Source organism: Loxodonta africana, chromosome 9 (assembly GCF_030014295.1).
Source record: "Loxodonta africana isolate mLoxAfr1 chromosome 9, mLoxAfr1.hap2, whole genome shotgun sequence".
Taxonomy (NCBI): domain Eukaryota; kingdom Metazoa; phylum Chordata; class Mammalia; order Proboscidea; family Elephantidae; genus Loxodonta; species Loxodonta africana.
Window position 1 is genome coordinate 94910970 of NC_087350.1, and position 24999 is coordinate 94935968.

A 24999-nucleotide genomic window follows, 5' to 3' on the forward strand; every position below is an offset into this window, starting at 1 on the left:
AAGGGAGAAATATAACAGGATCTACTTAAGACATAACAAGAGGCTGTAAATCAAATGACAGATTCTTTGAGGAGAGTTTCTTTGCTTTCCACATAGTGTTAGAGCAACCTGATTCTAAACAATAAGCAAATCCCAAAGAATGGGAAAAATCTGTGCTCCAAATAGAGCCAAAAGATTAGAACTAAAGACAATGCTGAGGTCTCATTGTCTCCTTGGGTTAGCAGATCAGATTTATTGTTTCTTTTCATGAAATTAATCTTAAGCATACACACTGTTCAAGCTTTTGAATTAAGGTGCTTAATGTGCTTAGTGTAAGCTAGAAATACTGATTTCTTAATGTAACACTTAAAACACATCTATTATTGCATCAATTCCTGGCAGACACTATTTTAATTTAATTACTTTAAACAGTAAAAATTAAAGTACTATTTGTGGTTAGAAATGTGAATGTACTTAGCCTGGTAACATTACAAATCCAGAAATTCTAACAAAATATTTTGCTTCAATTGGTTACTGTCATGGATTGAATTGTGTCCCCCCAAAATATCTGTCAATTTGGCTAGGCCATGATTCCCAGTATTGTGTGATTGTCCATCATTTTGTCATCTGATGTGATTTTCCTATGTGTTATAAATCTTACCTCCATGATGTTAGTGAGGCAGTTATGTTACTGAGGGAGGACTCAATTTAAGATTAGATTATGTTTTAAATCAATCTCTTTTGAAATATAAAAGACAGAAGTGAGCAGAGAAACATGGGGACCTCATACCACCAAGAAACAAGAGCCAGGAGAATAGAGTGTCCTTTGGACCTGGGGTCCCTGTGCTGAGAAGCTCCTAACTGAGGAAGATAGATGACAAGGACCTTCGCCCAGAGAAGACAGAGAGAGAAAGCCTTCCTCTGAAGCTGGTACCGTAAATTTGAACTTCTAGCCTACTATACTATGAGAAAATACATTTCTCTTTGTTAAAGCCATCCACTTGTGGTATTTCTGTTATAGCAGCACTAGACAGTTACTTTGCTCTTGACGCAGCAAAACCTTGTCTTTTTAAGCAGTTTATTTCAGTACGCCAAACATTTATTAGGCATGTACTGTTTACCAGGTACTGTCCAAGGTTCTGGAGGTAAAAAAGATAAAGAAAAGTTTTCTCCTGGGGGAACCGGAAGCCTAGTTGTAGACAAGAAGATAAACAAATAATTGCAATAGAATTTGATAAGTCCTGAGATTCAGAGCATTTATCTGCTGTGTCAAAGATTTTAAGGAAGGCCCACAGTTTACTCCTAACGATGCTGTTATCCCTCCTCGCTTTGACACTGTCCCCAAAAACCCAAACCAAACCCGGTGCCGTCGAGCCAATTCCGACTCATAGTGACACTGTCCCCAGCCAGACTTAAAAGGGCTTCAGAGCCCCGTTGCCTCCCTCCCTACTCAGTCCTTCTTCCACCTGCTTCACTACCACATGCTGCCTAAGAACCCTATCCCAGGAAGGAAGTTATACTTGGAATTAATTTTCTACTTTTTCAAAGAGGCCACTGAGACTAATCCATCATGTCCCACTTTCTCACTTGCCTTAGTCACCATGAGAAATCCAAGCCTTGAGGGTCATCACCGTCATGGATACATTTCTGTATATCCTGTTACCTGACTGGATCTTCCATTCTTTCTAAAACTTCATTTATTTCCATTGTGGCTATTGAAATTCAGGGCTTGAATGGCAAAATCTCTTTTACCTTCAACCTCCTCTCCAAACAGCTGTGTTGTTGTTAGGTGCCATTGAGTCAGTTCCAACTCATAGCAACCTTATGCACAACAGAAGGATACACTGTCTGGTCCAGCACCATCCTCACAATTGTTGATTGAACAGCGCCTTCACTTTTTGCTCTAAGACCTGTCTGTACCCCTGAACCCTGCCTACCTGCTGCCCTCTGAAGTGGTGGCTGTCTTTGTTTCCACACCCACTTATCCAGGACCCAGAAGTGAGGATAGCAATTCTCATTCTTTCTCACTGAAGCTTCTCTTTTAGAAACCCCCTTTCCTTTGAGGTCACCCTATACTGCTCTCCTCTCCCATCCTCCCAGTCATTTCCCTTCACTCATGGAGGATTTTAGCAGCTGGCCCTCCTCGTTTGCATCTGCACACTACTCCTGTCATCATTTTTGGTAGCTCACTGTTTCTCAAATTTGGCTGCACATTGGAATCATCATAGGATGTTTTTTAAAAATTACCTGTGCTAAGTCCCTAAGTCCCTACTCAAAGCCCAAAAGAAAAAAAAAAAAATCCCGTTACCATTGAGTCAATTCCAACTCACAGTGACCCTATAGTTACTCTATAGGACAGAGTAGAACTGCCCCATAGGGTTTCCAAGGAGCGAGCGGCTTGTGGATTCGAACTGCTGACCTTTTTGGTTAGCAGCTGAACTCTTATCCACTGAGCCATCAGAGTGGTTTAATTAGTTAAGCTAGAAGGCTGGCAGTTTGAACCTACCCAGCAGTTCTGCAGAAGAAAGTCCTGGCAATCTGCTTCCCTACAAAACCTACTCTGTCACATGGGGTCACGATGAGTCAAAAATCGACTTGACAGCACCTAACGACAATAGTAACATACAATAGAAGTTTCAGATAATTAGCCAAGTCAGGATTCAGGCATTGGATATTACAAAAAAAAAAAAAAAACTCCCCAGTCGATCTGAAGGTTCAGGCAAATTTCATAACCACTTATTTAGAAGATTCATTCTACATTAAGTTTCTCAGTTCCAACATTTCTTCATTCCAATATCTTTTCTTCCTCCACCCACTATTCCCACCTACTCCTAAAAGTCACATTCTAGATCTTTTTCAATACCAATAATCTCCAAAATTTTGTTTTATATCATCCCACTTTCTGATCTCCAGTGCATCTCTTCTGGAGCCACCCATGACTTCCTACATATCCATTTCTCTCTTCTTGTTCTTCTTCCTTACCCAGCTTAGATTCCAGGGGCTGTCACTGTAATAACTCCCTTGCATATACCCTCAACTTTTTTGTCCTCTCCCTCCATTGTAGCTGCCTGGCAAAACCCAAATCCTGTTTATATTCAACCCTGTATAATCTGTACTTAGATTCAAATCGCTAAATGAAGTGGGAGAAAAACACATCTCTTTAAATATGTGGTCACAAATCTCATCAGCATTCTAGGACACTTTTGTGACAGTTCTCTAGCTAGTTCCCTGTCCACTTTTCCAGATGACTGCTTTGTATCTTCTTCTCTCATCTCAAACTTCTAACCCTCCCTTGTAGTCCTCACTCTCAACTGATGACTATGATTTTTATTTCCCCAAGAAAATAGAAGCAAACAGAAGAGAACTACCTTATTTTGCCTTGAGCAAATCTATCAACCTCCTTGCTCCATACCCATGTGCTGAGTGTTTCCCTTCGGTCACAAAGGATGAGTGGCTCCTGCTTCTTCCTAAGGACAACCCATTGACTCTGGGCCTCATCCCTTTTACCTGAGCAAAGTCTCTGCTCCTACAATTATCTCCCTCCTGTGTATTGACTTTTCTCCCTTACCAGATCATTCTCATCAGCAAACACCTCAATAAAACAAAAACATATGTCGCTTAGACCTCCTATTACACTCTAGCTTCAGTCGTCTCCTTTTTATAGCAAGAATTCTTGAGCATTCTCAGTACTCATGACTACACTTTTCCTCCTCTCATCTCTTTAAACCATTCCAATTGAATTTTGTCTCTACTATCATATTTTTACGCAAATAACGCACACTTTCTACATTTGTTTGCCAACCACGCCCTCCCCCTGTGAGGTATTTTCATAAGTGCACTATGTTAATTTTTTTATAGCACTATGTAAAAACAATTGGTATAGTGGCACTTGTGAAAATACCTCATGGTTGGAGGGCATGGAAGGCACCTGTTATTTACATAAAAATATGATATTCCCCTGAAATTGCTCTTTTCAAATCACCAGCAATCTCCATATTGCTAAACCCTACTACTGCACTGCTGTCGAATATTGCTAAAAGCAGCAGCCAATTCTCAATCTTCATTTTACACAATCTCCCAGCAACATTTGGCACAAGCACCCTCCTTCCTGAAGCACTATCCTCTTGTACCCTCCTGGATGCCACATTCTTCTAGTTGTTCTCCCATCTCCCCCGCCCCCTCCCGTTGCTTCCTAGTTTCCTCTGCTCTTCCTTCTTCTCTCAAGAGTTGCAAAGTTAGAGCGCTCTAGCTTAAAGGTCTTTGTCCTGCCCTCTTCACTGTCTAGGTAATCTCGTCCCCTCGTGTGATTTTAAATAGCATCCTCCTACCGATGACAACCCTCCTCCATCCTCTCCCCTGAGCTCTAGGTTTGAATATCCAACTGCCCTTGCCACATCTTCAGAAAAGACCAATTGCTAGACAAGTACATCATGCTTGGTAAAGTAGAGGGCCAGTGAAAATCAGGGAAGTCCTTAATGAGATAGATTAACGCAACAGCCACAACAATGAACTGAAACATACTAAAGATCATGATGATGGCACAGCACTGGGCAATGTTTCGTTCTGTTATACACATATAAAGTAGTCATGAGTCAGAGCCAACTCAGTGGCAACTAACAACAACAACTGGATACATCTACTTGTATGTATAAAAAGCCTAACATGTTAATAGCAGGGAAACTAGATTAATGGAAATGGAACTAAAATGGAAATAATGAGAATGGCCATTGTATTATGAAGAATGTAAACAATATCACCGAACAATTTGTGTAGAAATTGTTGAATGGGAACCTAAACTGCTGTGTAAATCTTTACCAAAAACACAATAAAATATTATTAAAAAAAAAAAAACATAACATGTTAAAATCAAAATTATTAATTTTTCTCCCCACATCTGCTCTTTATGTAGACTCTCCCTCTCAGTATATGGCATCACCATTCCCTGAGCTGTAATTAACTATCTAGGAGTCATTTTTGATTCTGCATTTTCTCAAACTTCACATCTCTTCCATCAACAACTCTTGTCAGCGCCACCTTCAAAACCTGCCTTGAATCTGACAATTCTCGCTACCTCCACCTCTATCATTTTGATCCAAGCTACTATGAGATCTTGCCAGGACTGGTTGTAGCATTAACCTCCCAACTGGTTTTCCTGTTTCTGTTCCTTCATCCTTCCATTCAGTTCTCCACACAGCAGTGAGCTTGTACTTTCAAAGTGTAAATTAGTTCAATAAACCCTACTTAAAACCCTTCCATGGCTTGCCATTACACTGAGAACAGGGCAAGTCCTTATCAAGGCTTAGAAGTCCTCTTGTGAAGTGACCCGGCTCCTGACCACCTTGCTGACCTTACGTCTTTTACCAGCTCCCCCTTGCTCAGTCTACTCTAGCCAAGCTGGCTGGTTTCGCTTCCTGGAATGCACCAAACTTACTCCCTCTTTTGGGTCTTTGCACTTGCTGTTCATTCTGCTAGGAATTCTGCCTCTGTCCCCAGATCTACAGGTGGCTAATTCCCTGATTTCATTCAAGTCTTTGTTACCAGGGCACCTTCTATGAAAATAAATCCCCAGGACTCCCTAACCAAAATGAAGCCGAGGTTGGCTAGTCATTTCCTATCTCCCTACTTCCCTGTATTTCCTCCATATTCCTCATTAATACGTGAACTTGTATTAAATATTTATTTGTCCATTTTTTTAAATTATTTGTTTCTCTTGCTAGAATGTAAGGCCTCTGATGGTAGAAACTTTGTCTTTTTTATAGTGGCATGCCCATGCTTACAAATAGAGCCTAGAACCCAGGAGAGTTTCATAAACTTTTGTTAAATGAATGAATGAAAGGCTTAAATCATCACTAAAACTGACTTTAGTACTCACACGATGAGATCACCTTGTTGAGATTATTTTACTACTCATCAAAAACAAACACACAACTATTTTAAAAAATTTTGTTCATGCACCACCACAAACAATCTTGCCTACCTTTGAATACCACTGCAGGTACCACACTTTTATTAACACTATTCTCCACCTGAGGGCATTGCCATTTATGCTGAGCCTGACTAGTTCAACGGAAGTGGGTACCTGGTCATGGAACAACAAACCTATAGTTTGGTTGGTTCGATCCTCAGCTGATCACTGCGATGGCTCATGACTGGGCAGTAGTTCGTTCTGTTGAGCATAGGGTTGCTGTGACTCCATGGCAGCTAACAACAACAAGACAACATTTGATTACTGACCAACCAGTTAGCCTGGTTCAAAAATCTGACCAAAAGGGCGTTACTAATTAGTTAGGCTGACACCTGCTTTTGGGTAGGATGGTATAGTTAGCAGCAGACCATCACTACTGTCTTATTTATCATATTGAAAAAATTTAAACACCTTGAATATCCAACATTAGAAGCTTGGACAAAATATAGTATAGAATGTTATACAGCCATTAAAAATGATACAAATAAAGATCTTGGGAAGAAGTGATTACTATATAGTATGTATGTTGAGTAAAAGAAGCAGAGATCAAAGTTGTTTATGTAGTATGGCTTCAAGTTTGTTAATTCTCTCTCTCTCCCCACAAGAATGAAAAAGAAAGAAAGAAGGAAGGAAGGAAGGAAAAAAGGAAGAAAGGAAGAAAGAAATACACCAAAAATATAATAGGGCTCTTTTTTCCTGGATGGTACTAGTGAGGATTGAGGGCGTACCCTTAATATAGGTGATTTTATTTCTTCTTTATAGTTTTATGAATTTTTGAAATTAATTAGAGTAATAAACCATGTTATTTAGGAACTTCACACAAAAAGTACACCCTAAGATTTTATAGGAGCCCTGGTGGCACAGCCATTAAGAGCTATTTATACATTATATAAAATTATATTTATATTTTTGTACCATATGTGCATTATATATAGAACTAGATATATAAAATATATGTATAGTTATGCTTTACACTTACATTTATATGGATTAACAGATTTGGAATATATTGTATATAGTATGTCCACACAGACATACACACATACACAAATTCCTTGGCAGCCCTTGGACTGCTACTTCAGTTCAAATTCTGAAGTGTGATCTTATGGTAATCCCTTCAAAAAAGATTGTAAAACATATGATTTTTTATTCTGAAGGAAGTACTATGAAAATAAATAAGGCTAAGTCCAGTTACATCATTTTATGGGAATGAAAACTCTAATTGTTTCAAGATCAAACTGTAGAATAAGTAGAACTTCATTTTAACATCATTATTCATTTTGTACATTCAAATACATCCCTGCTTAGATTATAATGGCCTCCTCTTTAATGCCTAAATGCTGATATATACAAAGTAGAATATTTGACTAGAAAAGTGTAGTCTAGTATAATTCAAATATTAAAGCCTACAACTGATAAATATTTGAAACAGTGGCTTAAAAATGATATGTAAGGGACTAATACAAATATTATGCATTTTGAGTTGAGAAATAAATTAATGGACTAAAGTTTTTGTTATGTATTTAATTAGGAAGTCCTTCAATTTGTTTAAAACTTAGACTCATTCATTAATTCTTTTGTCCGTTCATTTGACAAATATTTACAGAGCATCTGCTATGCCAAGTACTAGGAACACAGTGGTGAAAAAGACAGAGATGAACACTACCTTCTTAAAACATACTGTGTGATAATTAAATAATTATACAATTTATCAGTTAATTACAATTATGATGTGTATAAGGCAGTGGGGTTGAAGATTAAGACTAGGTGGGATAAGGGAACTTTTTTAAAATAAAGGAATATTTAAGGTATCTAAATCCTGTTGACCTAAAGCTCCCTGACAGGGGTGGAATCTCTTTCTCTTTGTGGCATAGTTGGGAACTCTTTGTACAATTAGACACTGACGTGATTTAAATTCTATACTTACATTTCCCCTAAGAATAAGCCACAGAGTATAGGGCTGTATAATAGGAATGATAGCAAAACCAGGGACTTGCCAACTGGAGAAAGTTCTCCAGATGGTGTGCTGTTGATACTGCCCAATGTCATGGCCCCAAGTTGTCATTGATGTCCACTGTTCATTGATGCTCACCATTCTGAAAAACACGCAAACAAATTTCTTTGATCAGATACCGGGAGAAGGGGAGAGATTAAGGACTAATTACAGTAAAATCAGTTTCCAATTTTTACACCTCTACTATATGCCAGAATACTACATGTGCTATGTTTAATTTTTGCAAGAACTCTGCGACATAGAGATCATCATTCAACGGTGAGGAAACTTAGGCAGAGAGACACTGAAGAACTTGCTCAGGGTTGCTTACAAAGGACATGGCAGAGCTATGATTAAAATCCAAGTCTTTTGAACTCCAGAGCTAGCACTATTTTATGCATCTCAGTGTTAGTGGCAAAGTATCTACACAGGAGGGAAATGGGGACAGTAGCTGTAGAAACTGCAGAGGTATTATAATTATGCTAAAAATATAAGAATTAAAGGATAAATGAAATAAATAAAACCATCTCATATTATCTAAATTTGGAACAGCCTAATTTAATTTATTGCTGAGAACCCTTAGCTACAGAAACTGTATTTTGCCTTTCTTCACCCTCCACCTCCCATGTCTCCCAGGAATTGATTGACCAGAAAGCCTCCATTTTATGGATCCCTAACATTACTGGGCCAATGAGGTAGACTGAATTTTTGTTTTCAGTTCTTCATTCTCCTATGACAGCTTTGTGTCATTCCTACCCTTGCCTTTCTCTCATGTGAGTGAAGTGTTATTTCCTATTCTTTGACTTTGAACTTTGGCCAGTGGGACGCTGGTGACACAGGCAGAGGCCAGAAACATGCTTGCATGGTTCTTCTTGCCTTCTTATGCTCCAATGATCCATCATTTGGTTAGCTCTGGATAGCTATTTTCCCATCAACCTAATCTTAGAACAAAAGACTTGGAACAGACTTCAACTGGACCTGCAGCCCAGAGCCAAGGTCAGCCAACCACAGCCTGGAAGAGTATAGATTAGCCAAACCATGTCACCTACAGATCCACAAGTATAAGGGTCATGGATTGAATTGTGTCCCCCCCCCGCAAAAAAAAATGTATTGAAGTCCTGGCCTCTGTACCTGGGAGTGTGATCTTGTTTGGAAATAGGATTTTTCTTTGTTATGTTAACACACTCCATGTGAGTTCATACCAGAGTAGAGTAGGACTAAACCTAATCACTTCTGAGTTATAGAGTAGACACAGAGACATACACAGGAGAAGAAACAGATGCCATGTGGGGATTGTCCATCAGCGCTGGGCCCGCCCAGGTAGTTTAGGAATGCCAAGGAATGCCAAAGAACTCTTGGGACTATGGACAAGGAAGGACCTTCCCCTAGAACTGATGCCCTGATTTGGACTTCTAGCCTCCTACACTGTGAGACAATAAATTCCTGTTCTTTAACATCACCTACTTATGGTATTTGTGTTACGGCAGTACTAGGTAACTAAAACAGTAGGAAGAAATGCTTTTTGTTGTAAATGTCTGATTTTTAATTGTCATTTAATACATAGTAATATTGTTCCTCTAGGTGACTGATACAGCCATGATAATGCACATAAAATTACTGGAGATACACAAGAAGAAAAACATTGTTCCTGACTGTTCTTCTTTCTAAGCCATTCAAGTCAAAGTCAGAAATGAAGGGCCATGACTAAAGAGACTTGCACACATGGCCTAAGAACTGTTTTTGAATGTTTACTTGCTGGATGGGGGAGAACTTTAGTGCCAGGGGTGGACAAGAGCTCAGCCAATGTGAAAGCTGTTTCCCAGCCAGACGCCTAAGCTTAGCCCTAGGAGCCAACCAAATGCTGCCGGTCAGTGGGGTGGAAATAGGATAAGGAACAAAAGATTAAGGCAGTTGTCTTGACTTTCTGCTCTGTAGCCTTACAAATGAAATTAATATGTTGCTAAACATAGTCTTTATGTTGCTATTTGCCTTCATAATAGTAACCATATTTTCATTTCCCTGCAGAATGGTATTTTAAGCCATTTTAGGCCTCATTGGATATATAGGTGTATACTTTGCCCATGAAGTAAATTATAGATTAAAATCACTGGAACAAAGTACTAAAAACGAAGGTGCTTGAGGCAATTTTAGTCTCAGTATAGATCATTGCCCCAAGAAGGATTTTTCTCAGAAATATATCACTCAGAGTTATCCAGGTGAAGATACACTGTAATGTCTAATAAAAACCATATGGAGTTTATCATGAAATCTGCTCATGAGATGTGTCTGACACCCATAAGGATTTGGCACTAACACTAAAGCCTCCCTATGTGATACCAAAGACATTAGTATGAGGTGATTTACTTCAAGAGATACAACTATTTGATTTATAACCCATTGCCTCCAAGTCAGTTGTGACTCAGCGACCCTATAGAACAGAGTAAAACTGCCCCATGGAGTTTCCAAGGAACGCCTGGTGGATTCAAACTGCTGACCTTTTGGTTAGCAGCCATAGCTCTTAACCACTAGGGTTTCCATTTGATTTATACAGTAGGCAGTAAGAAATGGCACTTCAACTTGGTTAAAAAATGTCTGCATGCTGTTTTTAGTTTAAAATCATTTTTTGATAGATTTAAACTATTTCGTGATAGATTCTAACTATTTTCTGATAGATTTCTTCACTTGGCTAACTCCCTTTTATTGTTTCTGGTTCTTGGAGTTCTTAGATGGAAAGTTGTACTAGAAATGGGTGGATTCTTTTACCGCTTGAGCTATATGAACTTTTCATTATTCATAATTGTGAGATGAAGAAAAATTTTCAGAAAAATTCTTTTAGTATTTGCAAGCCAATCTTATAGTTTTAAAAGCCACATGTTATGTGACTATAAGTACAGTTAACAGTGCTACATGCCCATCTTAGGGGGGTGTGAAGGTGAAAAGAATAACATCATCACAGTAAACAAGCAGAAATTTTACCCTGTTAACTTCTTCATAGTCCATACTATGGGACTATCTTAGAACGATAATTGAGGAATTAACTGTCCTTCATTGAGACTCAAAATTCCTCATCTTAAATTCAGGAGGGTAAAAGAATCCCTGTGTTAGTAAGAATCAACTTGAAGGCAACGGGTTTGGTATTAGTTTCCTATTGCTGTTATAGCAAGCTACCACAGACTTAGGGCTTACAACAACAGTGCAAATCTATCTTAAAGTTTTGTAGATCAGATGTTTGATGGGGGCCTCACCGGCCTAAAATCAAGTAGTCAGCAGGGTTGTATTCTTTTCTGGAGGCTCCAAGGGAGAATCCATTTCCATCACTCCAACACTGCCTCCCTCTTCCACATTTAAAAATACTTGTAATGACATTAAGGAGCCCTGGTGGCATAGTAGTTATGTGCTCAGCTGCTAACTGAAACACTCGTGGTTTGAACCCACCAGCTCCTCTGTGGAAAAAAAGTTGTGGCAGTCTGTTTCCATAAAGATTTATAACCTTGGAAAGGAGAATGAAGAACACCAAAGACATAAGGCAAAGATTTAGTCCAAAGGACCAATGGACCACAATTACCACAGCCTCTACCAGACTGAGTCCCGCACAACTAGATGGCACCTGGCTATCATCAACGACTGCTCTGAAGGGGACCACAATAGAGGGTGCCAGACAAAGCTGGAGAAAAACGTAGAACAAAGTTCCAACTCACAAAAAAAGGCCAGGCTTACCGGTCTGACAGAGACTGGAGAAACTCCAAGAGTATGGCCCCCAGACACCCTTTTAACTCAGAAATGAAGTCACTCCTGAGGCCCACTCTTCAGCCAAAAATTACACAGGCCCATAAAATAAAGCGAGACTAAATGGACACATCAGCTCAGGGACAAGGACGAGAAGGCAGGAGGGGACAGGAAAGCTAGTAACAGGGACCCCAAGGTTGAGAAGGGGAGAGTGTTGGTATGTCACAAAACAATATGTGTATTAATCGTTTAATGAGAAACTAATTTGCTCTGTAAACCTTCATCTAAAGTAAAAAAGAAAACCAGTTTATTTATTTATTATTATTATTTTTTTTTACTTTAGATGTACAATTAAAAAAAACATGCAGCCTTGGAAACCCTACGGGGCAGTTCTATTCTGTCCTGTAGGGTTGCTGTGAGTCAGAATTGACTTGACAGCAACAGGTTTGGTCAGGCTACACGTTATAACATTGGATCCACCCAAGTATTCAGTATAATCTCCCTGCTTTAAGGTCAGCCGATTGGCAACCTTAATCACAACCATTACCTTAATTCCCCCTTTCCATGTAACATAACATATTCACAGGTTTGGGGGAATAGGGTGTGAACATATTTGGGAGGCCATTATTCTGCCTACTATACTCCCTTATATGGTTTCTGTTAGGATTAAATGAGACAATACATATATGAACCTGGCCCATAGTAAACGATTAATAAATATTAATGTTATTATTGTTATATTGTAAAGGCAAAGTTTCAGGTGTGTTACTACAGATTGTTGTTAGTTGCCATCAAGTCGATTCTGACTCACAGCAACACCATGTTTTCACGGTCGAACTGTGCTCCATAGGATTTTCAAGGCCATGACCTTTTGGAAGCACATCGCCAGGCCTGTCTCCCGAGATGCCTCTGGGTGCATTTGAACTGACAACCTTTCAGCTAGTAGTTGAGCACTTAAGCATTGCACCACCTAGGGACTCTCTACCATAGATTGAATGCTCACTAATTACAAATACTACCACCTTTTATACTTTTTTTTTTTTGTAAATAGTTATGGGGATTGGGTTTTGAAAACTCCGAAATCTTATATCTGGCCTTTCAGAAAGGATGGAATCAAGCTACTAGGAAGTGCAGTGATAGGGCTGGTCATCATAGACATAAGGAGCCTTGGTGGTTCAGTGGTTAAAAGAGCTCAGCTTCTAACTGGAAGTTTAGCAGCTCCAATCCACCAGCTACTCTGAGGGAGAAAGATGTAGCAGTCTGCTTCCATGAAGATCGCAGCCTTGGAAACCCTATGGGGCATTTCTACTCTGTCCTACAGGGTAGCTATTACAAGTCAAAATTGACAAGATAGCACACAACAACATCATAGGTATGTACCACAGCCCATTTTTGATGTCCAAAAGGATGTGGTTAACTGGTACTTAATCTAGGCAGATATTTACAGCCATAGGAGGCACAGTAATTCCACAAGTCGTTGGTGTGATTCCAAGTGGCCTATTTGGATTGCATCAGAGTCCCTACGAGTGAATAAAGAGGGTAGGGCACGCTATGATGGCTGGGCTTCAGCCAAGTGGGCTATATCTAGGGTAGCCCCTGCCCTAACTGGGCAAATGGAGTATATAATAGGAAACTAAAGTAGAAATCCAATAGTGAACCATATAGCAAACAAGCTAGTTGCTGAGGACAGCAGTGTGGTGGGATCATCTTGATACACTGACTATTCAGTTAGGGAAGTGAGACTAATTCTAGGTTGCCTCGGTGGATGAGTCTAAAGCTAAAAATACTTAACCACTTTGGCCAGGTGTGGTTCAGGGTGTGGGCAGGGTTTCATTTACTGCTTGCAGGTTTTCAGTGGCCATTGCTGACCAAGCCTGGGGAAAGGCAGTGAGTTACATGTCAGTAGAGTCATATAATAGTTTAATGTTAATCATTAACTTAACAAACACTTATCGAACTCTGTGTGTGCTTGTGTATGTTGAGGCATCTAAGGAAAAAGTGGTGAAAAGAGTACAGGCTTAATTTATAGACAAAATTGTATTTCAATTAGTTCTCTAGAAGTTACTAGATTTATGACCTGGAACAAGTTACAAATCTCTGGGAGCCTTAGGTTCTTCATTTCTAAAATAAGTAAAATTATACACAAAGTTGTGAGGATTAAATGATATAACATACTTAAAGCGTAAAGAATGGCTTAGCACATAGTAGGAACTCAATAAATGATAAATGTACACCAAGTTTCCAAGTTAGGATAAAGTTCCTTATTTACTTTCCCAACTACTTTAACCATGACCCAAAATCTTTACCCTCATGGAGAGGACAGCATTCTGTATATTGCTATTGACAAGCTCTGGGAAATGAGACTCCAGTTCTCAGGGGTTCCTGCACTTCTCTCTAAAACAAACTCAAAATGTAACAATTGTATTTATTTTCTTTGGGATTGACTGAGCTTCCTGGATCTTTGGGTTATAGTTTATAAATAAATTTGGAAACATTTTTAGCTACCGTGTGTGTGTTTTTATATTGCTTCTCTTTCTTCCTGGAACTCTAATGGCACATATATTAGACTCCATGCTACTGTCCCATAGATCTTGAAGCTTTGTTAATTTTTTCCAACCTTTTCTCTCTCTTTTTAAGTTTGGACGATTTCTATTAACCTGTCTTTAAGCTCATTGATACTTTCTTCTGTTGTAGCCAATCTACTGATAATCACATCCAATGAATTTTATTTTATTTTTTTTCAAATATTGAATTTTTCTGTTTTAGGGTTTTTATTTGTTTGTTTTTTCCTTTACATTTTCTAAATATCTCCTGAAATTTCTCCTTTTTTTTTTTTTACCTATCGTAACCATCTTTGAAATATTTATTACTATTACTTTATAATTCTTTTCTGGTAATTCTAATACTGTAGGTCTATTTCTATTAACTGATTTTTCTTTTTGATTTTGGGACATATTTACTTGTTTCTTTACATTACTAGTAATTTTTAATGTCATACAAGACATCAGGAAACCCTGGTGGCATAGTGGCTAAGTGCTACGGCTGCTAACCAAAGCGTCAGCCATTCGAGTCTGCCAGGTGCTCCTTGGAAACTCTTTGGGGCAGTAAGACATCATGGATAATGCATTGTGGAGGCCCTGCATTCTGTCAAATTCCTTTAAAGCATGAGTTAGAAAATTTTTTCTGGAAAGGAACAGGTAGTAAACATTTTAAACTTTATGCACTATCTATCGTATTTATCTCTCCTCCTCCTTTTCCTCTTCCTCCATCTTCTTTTTCAATGCTTTAAAAATGTAAAGATCATTTTTACCTTGAGGGCCATGGGCTACAGTTTGCTAACCCCTGCTCTAAGTAGAATTAAATTTTGTTCTAGCAGGCAGTTAAATTATAGGCAGATAATTTGATCTTGTGCCGCTTGGCTTTGCAATTTGCTAAGTCAGGCCTATTTTAGTTTTGTCCTTCTTTCCCTCTCTTGCCACTGCTGCTCCCTTATTCCTGCACTATCTCTCTCTAATAGGTGGTGGGAAATGGAATCAAATTTTAGAAAATTTTTGATGCATTTCTGTTTTATTCACACCACTCCTGCCACTCAAGAAAACCAAATCTCTAAATAATGAAGTTAGGACAATGAGTTGCAATTAGTTAAACTGATGTACAAAATTCAGTTGTTATGGAAGAAGTTTTCTTGGGAAATGCTCCATAAGCTATGAAAATAACTTGTAAATAAATTGCTTGCCAATGAGGCCCCACTTCTAAATGTTTGCTTGTTTCCTGTCATTCATGGGCATAATGCTGGTCTGTATAAGAAAATGCTAGCATGTATGTGGTGGTCTAGTTGAAAATCCTTCAAAGGCAATGACAAAGGTGGCTACCTGCTTGGGAAAATGGAGCATTTAGGAAGCAGTGATCCCCTTTTTTCTTTTTTTGACAGACTATTGTCTTAGTAGGCTTTGTCACAGCCCTAGTAATGGTGACGGCTGACTGACAGCTTGATCAGAGGCAGTTATTACTCTGAACCTATCCGGAGGTGACATCTCAGCCTTACCTTCCAGGAGTGCAGACAAGTTACTTTCAGAGTTGGAGATGAGTGTAGAAGGAGAGTCCTGTGGCTAGAAATGAATGCCTTGTTACATTTAGGGGGCACTTGTTCCACTTTCTTGTTTTCAGCATATTTCTTTTACTGTGCAAACTATCTTGACAGGAAGCAGTTGAAAGTACGTGAATTAATGGAAGAGAAATTGCTCATCTTGATGTTCAGATGAGGTTTTCTAAGACAAGCTTCCTATCACTCAGTATTAATGCATTTAAAGCTGATTCAAAATATTTTCTCAACCATTGGTTGCTTAGAGCTTTCTTTAAACGTCATGTTTTATACAACTTTCATGCCTGCTTTTTAGCTGTTCCCTTGAAGGAGGGGAACCCTGGTGGCACAGTGGTTAAGAGCTTTGCTGCTAACAAAACGGTTGGCAGTTTGAATTCACCAGCTGCTTCTTGGAAACCCTACGGGCCAGTTCTACTCTGTCCTATATGGTTGCTATAAGTCGGAATCAACTCTATAGTAATGAGTTTTTTTTTTTTTTTGGTTCTTTTTGAAGAAAAATATAAGTTTTAAAGATTACCTCAAAGGTAAAGTTATTACCTTGATGCAGGAAGGCAAAACCTATCCAAAGAGCTAAATGGAAGGGGATAAATGTATTTGGGTTATAGTTTATAATAAATGCCTAAGCATCTGTCCAATGAGCAGAAGCCTAGGATTCTTGATGTCTGGTTCATGAGCTTTGGATTCCCAAATGGGGATCTGAAAGAGCAATGGCTTTTAACCATGTCTGGATTGCAGAACCCCTTTAGAGTTGATAAATGTGATGAGTCCTCTCTTCAGAAAAACATATACATATACAATTTTTATACAACTCAGGATGACCCCCTTGAAGTCCATTGGTGGTTCCCAAAATATAAATCTGTGCCTTAAAGCATGAAGCAAGTAAAACAGTGTAGTTAGATTTTGGTAGCCTAGCTATTCTTCTATTTGGATGGCCAAGGGCTAGACTCTAGGCAGAACCTCAGAAAATATGAGCTTCCCTTAGGGATTCTGCCTGCACTGAGGATTACATGATTCCCTGGGGGACTGAAAGGCTTACAGTGGGTGACTAGTGTCTCCTCAACAGTATCAGACAAAAAATGATGAGGAGGCAATAACATTGATGTTTCAGGGAGAGTGACATTGTGCTACATAAACTAAGTTTGTAGTGATTCTTCTAGCAAAAAGATTTAAAATATTCCCGCTATTATCATTGCTTGTGGAGTGCTGGTGACACAGTGGTTAAAGTGCTCATCTGCTAACCAAAAGGTGAGTGGTTTGAACCCACCAGCTGCTCTGTAGGAGAAAGATGTGACAGACTGCTTCTGTAAAGATTTACAGCCTTGGAAACCCTATGGGGCAGTTCTACTCATTCCTATAGGGTCTCTATACGTTGGAATAGATTCAGTGACACTCGATTTGGGAGTTTTTTTCCATAGCTCAGAGAGAATGTCAACTATACAAAGCAAATAAAAGTGGGGGAGGGTGGGGGAGAGAGAAGCCCTTACATCAGGTAAACAGGAAATTTCAGCATCACACAACCATTCCATTCCCAGTGAAGGCAACCAGCAATTTCCAGAGCATGCTGGTTGTCTTTTGCTTCCTGCAGAAGTACTCTGAGAACACTTGGTTCTTAAAATCCAAACTTTAATAATATTTATAAGCAAAATCCAAAAACTATCTGTGATTAATAATAAGGTCCCTAAATTAAGAAGAGGACAGTCTAGCACAGATCAGATTATGTGGGACAGGAAAAATGTGAGTTACACAGGGAAGATACAGATGAGACTAGAACTATTCTCTTGGCCTCAGTGGTCAAGACTTAGCAGCTCTTCCTTAGTGAGGACGGTATGGGGACATCTCTTTTAGAGTTCACTGAGTATAGGGATAAACAGTAAACCTCTTTTGTTTTTCCTTATTATCTAAAGGTTTTTTCTACCAATCTTTTTGTTGTCATAAAACAAAAAAAATAGTTAATGAACATTTCTAGCACTCTTATGTAAGCATAGTGAGGCTAGGCAGACCAGGATGGGATATAAGCGTTAAGACTCTTGTGTCCTAAGTAGAAGAAAAGAAAAAAAAAAAAAAAAAAATTAGGATTACTCCTCACAAATTTCTGCCTTTAAGAGTCTGACTTCTGTGTATTTGCTGTAGTTTGCACTTACAGGACTGGGGCTCTGATTTATGGATTCCCACCTCCCTGCCTTTTTTTTTTTTTTTAGTTGTCTTGCTCAGTTCTTCTTACCACAGGGACTCTCATCATGTAATCCTGGGACAAATCCAAACACACACAGGTTCCTAAGGTTAACAAGGAATTAGCACTCCTGACAGTGAACATGAATCCAGTGTGTTTTAGCAATTGTGTTTCCATAATCAAACTGCAAACCTTTTGCAAAAGGTGGATCCTCACCCAAAGCTCTTTGAGGGTTAAGTTGACTTTAGTCATCAAGCTTGATTCCAGGTGGGGCCCTCTTCCAGGCCAGATACTTTATTGGAAGTTTATGGGCAAGTTTCTTAGACCATCACTGAACTTATTTATTCATTCTCTTGTTCTGCAAATTTTAAACACTGTGATAGTCTCTGCCTTCAAAGAGATTATAGGCTAGATATTGAGACACACAAGCAAATTATTGTATTATAATGCAAAAATGCTATGACAAGTGCAGTTGGAACACATAGTGGGGGCACCTTGCTAAGACATTGGGGAGGGATAGGAATGGCTTTCCAGCACAGGTGGCACCTGGGTTGTTCTGGTGAAGGAAAATGCTCTTTGTGAATAGCAGGGTAATGCTTGAGGGTGAAGCTGATGCAGCCCTGGAGGTGGGGTGCAGGGTGTTGCACAAATAATACCTAATAGTACGTGATGGGGGCTGTGATGAGGAGCTTGGGTTGAACTAACCACGTGGAAGGTAGTAGAGAACCAGAAATTGTTGAAAGACTATTATTGTTGATGCCATTAATCTCCAATACACCTTTGACACACTTTCAAGGGGTTGAGCAGGTGTGTATATTAGTCTCCTTCTTTTCACTACCTGTGACTTTATCTGGTGGGCCAAAGTTAGACTCACCCAATCAGGACCTTGAGTCTCATTGTTAAGTCTAGAACCTTCCAAGAGAAATATAATGGGAGCCACAAATGTGATCTATACATGTAATTTTCAATTTTCTGGTAGCCACATTAAGAAAAGTAAAAAGAAATAATGAAATTAATTTTAATAATATACTTTAACCCAATATAAAAACTATCATTTTAAAGTTATCAAGATAATTATTAATATATTTTGCATTTTTCATAGAGTCTCTGAAATCCAGTATTAATTTTATACTTATAAAAAAATAGCAGAACTTAATTCAGATTATCCATATTTCAAGTGCTCAGTGGCTACCTGTGGCTAGTGGTTACTGTACTGGTCAGCACAGATCAGAACTGTCCAGACTGATTCTTGCAGGATAATGTAACTATGTTTTAGTTCATCTCTTGACCACTAATGTACACTAACTGCTTATGGTATCCCAGAAATCATTTACTCGGTCATTCACTCAATGATTCTTCGAAAAAACACTTTGAGTGCCTGCTACGTACCAGGGATGCACTGAAGGAAGAGGGCACGATTAACTATCAAGATTAAAAAGACCATCTAGTATCAGATACAGAAGTGTAAATGAGTTGATGGCTGACTTAACGGAAGCTAACAACAACAACAACATGTTAAGATGAGTAACTGGAGCAGTGATTGGCTATTGAATTGAAAGTGGATCTATCAGAATTTCTAATGGGGTTGGGGTGGGACAGGTTAACTGTGAGTGTTTCAAGCTATACTCATGCCCTGGAAATTCTTTCAACCCCCCAGGACAGAGCCATTGTGTCCCCCTCTTTCTGACACAGAATCCCACTGAGCTACTGTTGCTGATAGGATCATACCAGATCCCCCAGAGTGCTGGAGTGCAAAGGAGGTCGCAGGTCATTGAATGAGGAGGGTTTACACATTGTTAGGGAGTACCTGGATGGTGCAAACGATTAAGCACTTGAGTACTAACTAAAAGGTAGAGGCTCCTAGGAATTAAGTCCTGGTGATCTGCTTCCAAAAGGTCATAGTCAAGAAAACCCTATGGAGCAGTTCTACTCTGCACACATGAGGTCGCCATGAGTCTGAATCTACTCCACAGCAGCTAACAACAACAACATGGTGTTTTTGCTGCATTTCGAAGGCTGAAAAGCAGTATGTCAGCTCAGAGAAGAACATTCTGGTCAAAGGATGTTACATGCAAAGGGTAACAACAGAAAAGAGGGAATGCGCTACGTTTAGGGAACAAGGAAGACTTGTATAACAGCACCGTAAGTGGGCTGGCCGTGGCTGACAATATAGTGTGGAGCTCCTTCCACGAGTGCTGGGTACTCCACTGAAAAATTTGCACCCTGTCTTTCAGAGAATGAGCAATAATTGTTTCCACAATTAATACTTTCCCCACAGTCAAATTCAAATTTCAGGAGTAGCCTGGTTTGGAATTACATCTCTTTGGCCTCTCTCTTGTCTTCCCCACCCCCCTTCTTTTTAACTAGAAAACCGCATTTACAGACATTGATATGAACCAGTGGCTGAAAAAAATTCCCTCTGTCAACTAGTTTATCTTGTTACTGACATGAATAATCAAATTCAATTGGATTTAACAAGCTGTAACACACTGTCAAAGGCCATTAGCAATATAGGAGCCTCCAGCCATAAAGAAGTCTTTTTGTGTATCTTAGAGTTTTCCCCTTGAAAGGAAAACCTCAAACTAAAGGAAACATTGTGTTTCGTTTACGTGCTCTAGAGTTCTCTAGGGTCTTCTCCTCGGCTCTGTGGTTTGATTTTTTTTTCCTTTTATTTTTTTCTGTGAAATTAGGAGCAGTGCTGTCGGCTTGGTAATCTCACGTATATAATGTTTTCTTCGCAGGATTAAAAATCAGGATATATTAAAAGAGAAACTACGAGTGCAGGGTGGTGGGGGGGGGAGGGTAACAAAAACCAGGGGGGAAGAAACTTGGAAGAGTCACGTGTCCCATAATGTCTGTTTGGCAATGACCAACACCATACACATCTGTGGTCACATAAGGTTATAACACAGTTTCGAATTTCCCATTGGAGAAAGGAACAGCGTACATAACTGTACACAGCCAACATGACAGCTTCCTGCAGGCAACACGTGTATCTCATGTCTCTTGTACAAAGCGACTGCACTACCAGGCATATAATGGTACAGTACACATATAAACTGTAATACATATATCTTGATAGTCATAATAAGTGCCTGTGTTACTGGCTTATGTATGTACTGTACTAGTGTACTTTCTACTGTTATTTTAATGTGAACTTTCCCTACTTACAAATAAAAAGCTTAAAGTATATGTGTTGTATGCTTTGATTTGTAGGCAGCAGCATCCAATCTTGTGACTGCACATCTTGAGTGTTGTAGCATTATCTCTCTGTTTAATTTTCTTTTGAAAATATTACTGTGAAGTGCATCATAGCTCCCGAATACAGCAAAACTAGTGCTACTGATAGCAGCAGCAAGAGGCAAAGGAGAAGTATCGATCTGGAATTGAAAAAAAGGGTTATTAGCTAATAGTAAGGTGACTGCTATTGCTCTCCGTTTGCCATGTCCAAATCACATAATGTCTTACTTCACAGAACGTATCATGGACGTTAAGGGACACATGACTATCCTCCCTCTGCCTTTTGGGAGATTATTTCATCCACTTCCTAGAGCTGTTACTGTAGTTCCCCTGATAAAATGGTTGCTGCCTAGTCAGTTCCCATTCACAGTGACTCTGTAGGACAGACTGGATTTGCCCCGTAGGGTTTCCAAGGCTGTAATCTTTATGGAAGCAGACTGTCACATCTTTCTCCCATGGACAGCTGGTGGGTTTGAATCACTGACCTCTCGGTTAGCAGCTGAGAGCTTAACCACCACACCACCAGGGCTCCTTAATGGCACTATTCATTTCCTAAATTCACACGCCTGCCAATTTCCCACAGATGTGCAGGTAGAGAGGTTGGCTGCTGTAATTGACAAGATGCCAGTGACTCGTGGCATTGGCTGGCAGGAATGGGAAATGTTGACAGAGCTACATAAAAACTGTAAATGAGCTGCAAATGCGCATGCATTAAACTACCCTAGTGCCACTTTCGACTGATCATTTTCCTTTAAAGAAAATACCATTGCAGGCTAAAGTGTTATGCTACGGCTTCTATTTAATAACTTCACTAAAATGCCAAGAGAATAGAGATTACTTATGCTTGCCTGATGCATTTTCATACATACACGCCATTCCTGCTGAAATGATCAATTAAGCCAGATAAACAGAATGAAACCTAAACCCACACCACTATCTTCCCCTTCTTTTTTGGTCCTTCTTTAAGTCACATGATGATCCCAATCAAAGTAAATAAAATGGAAACAGAAAGAAAAAAAAAAGAAGAAGGTGTTTTTAACGCCTTCTATGGGTTCATCTTCACCAAGTGCCAAAAGGCAGATTTATAAATAACATCTGTGCATCAGGCAACCTTGCTCCCAGTGGCTCTGACAGGTTTTTTGTCTTGTGAAATTAAAGCAGGAGGAGGTGAACTCCAGTCTTAACTGAATCCTCTTATATTAGAGATTTTGTTATATCTTCCAGGCTTAATCTTGACCTTTGTTTAGAAAATAATGGTGGATTTTCCAATGGCAAGCTGAAAGAGTTCAGTTCTCAACTAGTGCTGCCAAGGATCTTTAAACACTACTCATGTTATTTCTTGTGAGAAAATGCCTTAAAGCACTACTCAAAGTACTGTAGTGGAGAAATAAATTCCTGGGAGGTGTTCTTATTCCAACCTGTGTCATGGGAGCAGCCATAGACAAGAATATGTTCTGCTAAGAGGGAACTGTTTATCTTCCCTGCTTTACTGGCATGAGAATCTGAACTGCAATGGTCATTTGTGACTCCCTGACCTGGTTTCCCATTTCAATACCTAGAGGGGTCTTCTATCTCTAGACTTTATGAATGATATAAAGGATTCATTGAAATGACTAAAACTACACTTTGGAATGGGTGCTAAATGGGATTTACATTAACATAAGCATAATAATTTATTATAAACTCTAAATAAAATTTGTTAATTTCATCCAAAATTTCTAATCCTTCCTTTCCAATGGTAAGCCAAGTATATGTTGGCTTATTGTCTTTGGTTTGGTCTCATTTGGGTTTCTTTTCTTTTGTTACCCAGGTTCCACTTATGCTCATCTGTATGACCCTTGCTAACCTCAACTGACCTTCACTGACACGGCCAATGCTTTGTCTCCCCATGTTTCTTAGTAATTACAACAAACTCTTGGTCATTGAATTATTTTATTTATGGTCTTTATCAAGTATTGAAAGTGAAAGAAGGTGACAGTCTTGCACAGTGCTGTCCTTTGGGTACTCCTCTGGAATGACTCCTCTATTTGTCTGGATTTGCTTCTTTCTGTCTCTCTTGGGGGCACTGCCAGATTGCTATTTCTCATTCAGCCTGTTGCCTCTGCATTCTCTTGAATCGTGGAACTCAAGGGAATTAATTTTTCCCTGCTTTGAGAGGAAGAATAACTTCCAGACTCAGTTTGTGTTGAAAAATGGAACTTCCACTTGGTAAAAAGATGGATGCTATGGTATTTCCTATATAAACAGTATTGAATTCCTCCTTGGTGGCAGAAGTTCAGGAGTATTATTCTTTAGAAACCATTCTCAGCCTTATACGTTTTATAAGTGACAGAATTATTTTAAGGAATATCCTGAAATACTCCCCAAGTTCTCTTAAAATATATAAAAAAAAATTTAATAGACATCCCTGACACTTTAGGAAGAAATGGACCATGAAATCAAACAAGGTTCAATAATTGATTCACGATTGTTTATTGAAAACCTACATCATACCTTTGTTGACTTGTCTTTATTCTATTAGCATGTGTGAAAAGAATATTTTTTCTATTACATCACAGTTTGTGATATAAGGCAATTTTCATACAATTATAAAACATGCTTTACATTCCCTTCTCTTTTTTTGGTGGTAAAATATAAACTACATAAAATTTGTCATTTTAGCCATTTTCAATTGTACAATTCAGTAGCATTCATCACATTTGCAAAGTTGTACAACCGTTGCCACTGTTTGTTCTCAAAACTTTTTTTGTCACCTCCACAGACACTCTGTACCCATTAAGCAGAAACTCCCATCTCCCACCTTCCCCAAGCCCATGCTAACCACTAATCTGCTTTCTGTTTCTATGCATTTGCATACTCTAGACATTTCTTATACATGGAATCATACAATATTTGTGCTTATTTTGCTTAGCATAATGTTTTCAAGTTTCATCCATGTGATAGCACATATCGGAACTTCAGTTCTCTTTATGGTTGAATAATATTCCTTTGTATGTACGTACCACATTTTGTTTATCCATTTATCTGTTGATTGACATTTACATTGTTTCCATTTTTGGCTACTGTGAATAAACATTGGTGTACAAGTATCTCTTTGAGTCCCTGCTTTCATTTCTTTAGTGTATATACCTAGGAGTAGAACTGCTAGGTCATATGACATTTGATATTTCACCTCTTGAGGAACCACCAAGTTGTCTTCCACAGTGGCTGTACCATTTTACATTCCCACCAGCAATGGGTAAATTTTCCAATTTCTACACATCCTCACCAACGCTTGCTATTTTCTGTTCTGATGTGCAGTGGCATCTCATTGGAGTTTTGATTTGCATTTCCCTAATAACACAACCTTGCTTGTTGAAAGTGAAGAGGACTTGAAGACTACAGCCTTCAGTATGGATTACACCTCAACAGAAAGAGAAAAAAAATCCTTACAGCTGGACCAATGAGCAACATCATGATAAACGGAGAAAAGATTGAAGTTGTCAAGAATTTCATTTTACTTAGATCCACAGTCAACACCCATGGAAGCAGCAGTCAAGAAATCAAAAGACATATTGCATTAGCCAAATCTGCTGCAAAAGACCTCTTTAAAGGGTTGAAAAAAAAAGATGACACCTTGAAAACTAAGATGCACCTGACCCAAGCCATGGTGTTTTCAATTGCCTCATATGCATGTGAAAGCTGGGCAATGAATTGATGCCTTTGAATTGTGGTATTGGTGAAGAATGTTGAATATACCATGGCCTGCCAGAAGAATGAACAAATCTGTCTTGGAGGAAGTACAGCCAGAATGCTCCTTAGAAGCGGGGATGGTGAGACTTTGT